This window comes from Aquila chrysaetos, chromosome 3 (assembly GCF_900496995.4).
Source record: "Aquila chrysaetos chrysaetos chromosome 3, bAquChr1.4, whole genome shotgun sequence".
In the NCBI taxonomy this organism is placed as follows: domain Eukaryota; kingdom Metazoa; phylum Chordata; class Aves; order Accipitriformes; family Accipitridae; genus Aquila; species Aquila chrysaetos.
This window is the reverse complement of record NC_044006.1, coordinates 39,533,379-39,540,750: the sequence shown is the minus strand read 5'-3', so window position 1 is coordinate 39,540,750 and position 7,372 is coordinate 39,533,379. Positions and strand designations below refer to the sequence as shown.

Sequence of the window (7,372 nt, the reverse complement as noted above, 5' to 3'; positions counted from 1 at the left end):
TTGATCTGAGGCAGAAAAGCCATTTTGCAACTAGGGATGGAGGACAGAGATCCTATTAAAAAAGCCCAGATTGTGACTGGGACACCACAGGGAGAGACTGCTTCCAGACACAGAAATAAATCTTGTAGGCAGCTTCAAACCATGCACAGTCTGGCCGGTGCGGCAGACAGCAACCCTTCCCAGAACTACTGGAGAGCATCGCAGCAGAAACCGAGCGGGCTGTCACTTTCCAAGCAAACAGAAAGTGCTTTGTTCATTTTAAGTAGGAGTCAAGCACACCAGTCGCTGCTGCAGCTGCAACGACCGCCTTAGCTTGGGAAGAAAAGCCACAAGCGGCAGAAGGTAAATGGGTGAAACTTGAGTCTTATTCTTGAAAGCGAGAATATGTGAAGATGAAGAGGGGAAATGTTTGCCTCATCTCACTGCCGCCGTGGAAGGAAGCTGTCTTGCTGCAGAGGTGTGAAATCTGGAGTGCAGCACTTGAGCATCGTAGTCAATACTAAAAAGTGAAAGCCTGTAGGCACAGCAGGGTCGCAGGCTCTGGCAGGCATCTGTAGGCAGAAAAAGCCTTTTGTCTTTGCATTTAAGAGGTTAGCATTAGGTAGATCCAGTCATAAGCTGTGCATGTCAAAAAGGCCTTGCCGAAAACCTCTGTAAGAATGCAGCGGACGAGTTTCCATCTACAAATACACGTTTACAAGCAGACTGCACCCCCAGAATAAACTTTAGTGGTGGTAGGCACGCTGTCTTCAGCATTGGATAGCCGTTCAGTGGAATAAACTGCTTTATACATAAACTCGTTTATACATATATTGATCTGAAAAGAAAAAACAACCAAATAAACCTGGCTGGACATAGATGAAATGTGGAGTCTGATTAACTAAATCATCTGTGAAGTCCTAAAGATTTGTCCTAAAGATATTATCATAGAATGACCAGAGCAGCATTACCCAGCTCTGACTTGGGAATTAAAGGGGCAGGTTTCAATTTTATCTGTGCTTTGAAGGAAAAAGGACAGAGATTCATAAAAAGTCTTACATTAAAATACATGGAAATGGGTACATGAAGCAGAGACAAGTTGGTAGCAGGGAAATTGCTGGCCTCCTAAAGCAAAACAGGTATGGATTTGTTGAGACAGGCTGCAAAAATTATCTAGCTCCATTTGTTGCACACCAGCAGCTGACTGCTGCCATTCAGCAGTCCGTCCAGATGATTAAAGGAAGATTTTCACTCCACTCACCAGCTGGTTTTTAAAAGGAAGAGGGCGAGGGAATCCCTTGTGATGCTCGATACTGATACTCCTCCGTAAAGATGAATAGCAGTTCCATCTCGCCACACCACTTCAAAGGAAAAGCAGAGATGGAGTGACTACTATGTCCCCTGAGGTGTGACTTGATTGTCAGCAGCTAAAGGCTACATCAGATTAACCCTCTGCCTACTCCAGATTAGAAAAGCTGTGGGTAAGTGAGATTTGATCAGATCTTACACATCTTAAGCACCTGGATTCTTCTGTTCCTTGCATCTTGGAGCCCTGTCTGGATGATATTAGGGCCAGGACCTTCTTTTCCATTTTCTCTTCTCCATTTCACAAGTGTCAGTCACTTTTGCATCTGTCAGGGAAGGCTGTTCCTTGGGGATTGGGGCACCGGGAGCTGTGGGGTCTCCTCACGGGGCCGGCAGGGCAGGCGGGGGGGGCAGCTGGGGTCGGTACAGGGTCCCCATCGCCAGGCATATCCCCGCTGACATGCAGGGACAAGCTCGGTCCACGGGGTCAGGATTGGGGTCCAGATAACTGGGTCCTTGGCGGGGCGCAGGTGTAGCTGTGACACAGCTGCAGCACACCTCAGGCAGGAACTGAGGACAAGAGCCTCGGCTGAAAAGCAGCTTCCTGGGAAGCAGGACAGCCCTTGCTGAGGTCTCTTCTCTTTCTGCCAAGGCCACCAGCTGTGCCGTCTCGAAGCTGGCCCTGAGCCCAGGAGGCTGAACGCCCAGGAGCTCCTCGGTACTCTGCAGAACTCGTTCCATCCATTTGATCAAGCACTCCATCCCACCTGCCACTGACGGCTGACCCTAACTTGCATTCCCTCCTCCTTGTTGCGGTCTTCAGAACTGCCTCGCCTACCCTATGCTATCACTAAATTGGGCTCAAGGCAAGTAACACTTCCTTCGCTGCAAGGTCAGCTTTCCCCCCGTCCTTCGCTTGCCAGCTTATGTGGGCAGGTGGTTCTTTGAGCCTCCAGTACTACATGAACAACCGTGCTTTCTGCTGGATCTATAAAGTGTATTTACAACTTAGATATTGCCAATAAATCTTTGAGGAAATTCTGTCTACAAATTAAGTACATTCTGGTTTGCCGCAGGCTACGGTTTATTGGGCATGAATTTAAGTGGTTTGCAGAGGAATACAGTTGAGATGTACAAATATTGGTTACCCTGACTGTCAATCTTACAAGTTAGTGAGAATGTCAAAATAAGAAAGAAGCTATTAAGAATACGTGAAGTTAAACTCTGAATTGTATTTAGCATTACCCAGTTAGAGAACAGGACAAGCGAAACCTAGATTTTCAGTACTTAAAATTCATTCAACCTTTCGGTTCATAAACCCAATATGATCATATCACTGGAAACCAATATCAGAAATGCTGGGGACTCACAGAAAGATGAAGAGACAGGTAGGTAGATGGAGCAAACCACCAGTGTGATTTGGCTCTTGGAGAGTGCCTTTTCCTTGTGAAAATGACACCCTGCACATATCTACTGTAGAAAACAATGTTTGAAAAAGCAGTGCTACCACAAGGAATAGCCAGTGGTTACATGATTGTTTTTCTTTTTACATCAGAAGGATGCAGATTATGGAGAAATAGTGCCTTATTTAAACACCAGGAAGGAGGGAGATAAGGGCATCGATTCAAGTGTTTTGTATGATAAAGTCTCAGGCAGTGAGTACAGTATGGAGCAGCCTTAACAGCAAGAGATAACTGCTCCGGCATACAGCAGCAGTGGATTTATTGCCACCTGACAGAGCTGGTGTTGATGCTTCAAGGCAGCACCTGTAGGCTCAGGCAGCATTTCAAAGCAATTCAAATACCATCAGCTAATATATCAACCAGCACGTGAAATTCTGAATGACGTTAATGTCTTTTAGCACCGCTGTGTTTGGGAAAGGAAGTTATGAGTTACTGTCTCCCAAAGGGGCTTTCCTATAAACCCCTTGGGTTTGCTATAAACCCCTTGGGAACAGATTTTATTCAGAATTTCATATGGAGGAATAGAACTTAAACTGTGAAAGAAACAGATCTCTTTCATTTTCTCGTTCTTTAAAGCATCATAACTAAACAGATCCTTCACAAAGAAAAGTCTAGGCAAGGTGGGATTTAGAGTCTTACACTCCTTATGTAATTTAGATGCTTTTGAAAATCCTACTCACTGCAAAATGTATTTATTAATGGGTATCAGAAAGCTTGATAAAATGTACAGACCTTAAACTAACGGCTTTGGGGAGTATCTTGGTAACTTCTGTTTTGCAGAACAGGAGGTGTTGTTTGTTGAGTCAGAGAGAACAACACTGCTGAAGCTACAGCTTCTGGCAGGTGGAAGGTCACGTTCTTGTGTCCACCCTCTTCCACCACAGACAGACATGAACCTTCATAGAAGATCGGTGTCTCAGTCTACTGGCTGAGAATAGGTACCTATTTCCAACTTTTTCCAGTAGTTTTTAAAATAGGCTTTCCTCCAGATAATTAGGCTACTACTCTGACTGTGCCATGTACACATTTTAATCAGTACTGTTTGTGACTGCAATTGGAAATACTGGCTTATTTGGAATTCCAGTGCTGTGCATGATGAGGGTTTAGATGTATAGGTGGTAGATGACACAGTGCTTTATGTGCATTAAAGATGACTTACCCATCATGTATTTTGCACTTTAAAAACACAAATGGACACAGATAAAACCATGATTAGTAATTACAAATAACATTTTCAAAATCAAACAACCCCCTTATCTGTTAAATCAATAAGCAGTGATTTGATTCATCTGATTCTGAGGATTAATTCTGTAAGCCAGCTTACTGTTCAGATCTGTAGAGAAAAAGGAAACTTGAATGCTATATTAAGATATGTTCCACTCAGAACAATAAATGTGTTTTAAAACTTGAGTGCATCAGAAAATCAAGTTTGGCCTGAGCTTTTTAAAGCTTTTGGTCTATTAGGTTATGCTGATGGCAAAAAATTAGTATTTAATTTAGGAAGCAAATGCTACAGATTCTAATAATACTTTGATTGAAATACAAGTGAATACAAAATGCAAGATTATCTGAGCAGCAGAAAAAGTAACCAAAAGTCTTCTTGGCACATAAGGGGAAACAACCTTGTTCAGTAAAGATCTTTCCTTTCAATTATGGGATAATATTTGCAGTTATTATAAGATTTTTGGCCAGACATTTGTTTTTAAATAGGCTGTTTGTCCTTCTTAAACTGAGACGTGAGAGCAGCTCTGTTGTTAGGAAATATTCTCTGAATGAATGAGGTGAGTTATTCCAGCAGACAGAGAGCAGATGTACTGCAGATGAAATCATTGCCCTGCAGAAAAACTAAGGAATGTTACATGGTACGTAACACATTGTACTGGGACTTGTATAGTGTGAGTGGGCTCTTGCATAATGTCTAAGGGTCTGTCCACTCTGGATGCGGACATTGATGAATAGTTTCCCACTAGGAAGACTCACATGTAAAAAGTTTTCAGTGACTGAACATCTAACTTTGGATAAGCATTTATATTACTGAAATCAGGTATGTAAATATGTATATACGTATTCCAAAATCCATTTGTTTTGGTCAGAGTATTTAGGGGTGAAAATATAATGCAAATTCTGTATTCCTTTCAAATGCCTAGTGAGTCCTTAGCTGCGAAGCATTATATTCTAGCAGCGACCTCTGCCCAGCGAAAGCTGTTTCCTGTTGTCTTTCTGCCACCCTGATGGCTCTTCTATACGCTGCCAAGGCTTTGTGTTCAATGAAGATATCTGAGTCTTGATATTTTTCTCTTCAAAAAATAACTGTAGGTGAGTCAATAATAGCTTGATTAGCTTTCTCTGGAGATGTACCTTTTTAGTGTCTATTTACTGATTTCTTCTTCTAGCTGCAGCACAATAAAATAAAATGACAGAAACAATATGCCCAATTTGGTGATTCCCACTTAAGCAGCATACAAAAGAGGAATTAATTTTTCCTGTCATCGAAATCAGATGGTGCAAAAAGGATGTTAAAATTTTAGAATTACCCCTTATACCTATCCTGAAGTCTTTCACTTTCATTTGGCCATGTATTCATTTTATCACTGGGCAGCATAGAGAGGAAAAATCAATCAACTTAAAACCTTTTTTTCATACAGTCCCATTACTCCAGCTTCATCTTGCTGATTGTGCTTGCTGCTAGCCATTGTATACAGACTCTCTCTATTTCTCCCATTTTATTGTTGCCTAATTAAAAAGGAAAAAAACCCCAAAGTGAAACTCAAGCAAGAAGAGGTGCCTTGCATCTCATCCAGGCCTTTAGTTAGTCCACCAAGTAACTTCTTTGCCCATCAGCAGCTGAAAGACAGTTTGACTCCTTTGTGGCTTGGGCCGTGCTATGTGCCACCCTGTGAAATAGCAAACTAGCCCAGAGGTGAGTTTTTTCGTGCAGCCAGTCAGTCACACAGACAATATCCAGTTCTTGGCTGCAGGGGCCACCTACAAGAAATTGTGTTTTCCCCAGTTTTCTGATGGGAAGGTGCTTGTGGGCAAAACGGCGTGGGCACTGGTTGCCTGGGAGGAAGGCACGTGAAGCCTGGGAGCCCTTGCTGGGCTTCCCTCGTGTGTGTCCTTCCAGGTGATGCCTTCCTACCCCTCCGGCAGCAGTCGGACCTGTGGGAAGGCTTGCTGGGGAACATTGTGTGGGAAGTGTGGGGAGGAGAATGGGGAGAGCCTAACCCTGCTGAGCTGTGTCTTTACTGGCCCACCCTCGTCATTTCTGTTGTGTATTGTTGTGCTAATATATTCCTTTTTCCCTTTTCTTCCCAGCTTGATGGACTTTCAACAAGATACCTTCCCACCAAAGAAATTGTTTTCTCATCTTCCAACTGTTTTGCGTATATGAAGTCCCTTCTGAGCTCATCTAGGTTCACTTCACAGAAAGGGCGTTGGTGTGATATAAATGCTATCAAATGTTTCCTAGACAAGTGTTGGCATCTTATTTCTCCACTCTGTGTTAATTTTTTAACTTCTCTTTTTTCTCGCTTTATGATGTAAAATGTGTTTGTGGCTTTTCCTTAGTCCCCAGAAATCCCAGAATTTACTTTCCTTTTCTCCTGATTGATGCAGCTTTTAGACTGGTATAGGACTTCTGGCTGAAGTTGACCCACTCCAGGTTTATTCCAGCATACGCAACATCAAAGTGAGACCATGCTGCTCACTTGCTGTGTGATCATTATACATCTATTCCTGATTGTCTCTTCCTGACTTTCTCTTCCTCCCCTTTGTTTTTATTATTTATAAGCAACAGTAGATTGAAGTTCTTTGAAGCAGAAAGCATTTCCTCATATGTATTTGTACAGTCTCCAACTTAACGCTACCCTGTCTTAAGGTCTCTGTATAATGCTACAGTACTATGTAATGCACTGTAAAAACAATAAAAATACAATAAACACAATAAAATACAACCAGTGGTAAATACAACTGGGTACACTAAAGAGGAAAAGTTTTCATTTAATTTCTGAACAAGGTTTTGGGGAGTCTTGTTTTGATCTCCCTTCCCCTGACCTAGGTAAAGATACATGTTCAGCTTTAAAATTGGGTCAGCAGACCATGTATGCAGGCAGCCAGCGGAGCTACGGTTCTACCTGTCACGCCTACCTCATCTCATCCCTTTTGGCACTGAACATTTCTGAAGAGTCTTTCAGTGTCAACCACCCTCTACTTCTGGTCAGCATATATATATAAGCCCAGAAAACATTCCTCGCCTATTGTTTCCTCTCTTCTCTTGGAGCATTTCATGTAAAAGCTTGGCAGAGTCTTGCCCAAATTACCTGAAGTCATACAAAAGAAACAGTTGGAAGGTGGAGAAATATAAATCATGGTTTCAGTTTTCTTGCTCCTTTATACTGACTGAACTGAATTGAGGGTAATTCTGTAGTAGATCAAGATGGGAATTTGATAGTAGGAATTGTAACTTCTGGTACACTGCTCAGAGTTTTACTTGGTCTTGTGCGTTTTGATTTTTTCCAAGTATAGTTTCAAAACTTTTAAAAATTATTATTTTCTTCTGTCTTCCTCAGCCTGAGTTTAGCTTAGTTCATTTTTGTAGCACTAGCGGTCCACATTAAAGTTTGGTT

General features: G+C 42.2%; 1 long non-coding RNA gene across 1 annotated transcript; it reads left to right on the top strand.

The window, feature by feature from the left end:
* Positions 1-3,536: 3,536 nt before the first annotated feature.
* On the top strand, positions 3,537-6,609 carry LOC115339652. Its single transcript, XR_003922791.1, has 3 exons — positions 3,537-3,685; positions 4,895-5,063; positions 6,063-6,609. It is a non-coding gene; the product is annotated as an uncharacterized LOC115339652 (long non-coding RNA).
* The last annotated feature ends 763 nt before the right edge of the window (positions 6,610-7,372 follow it).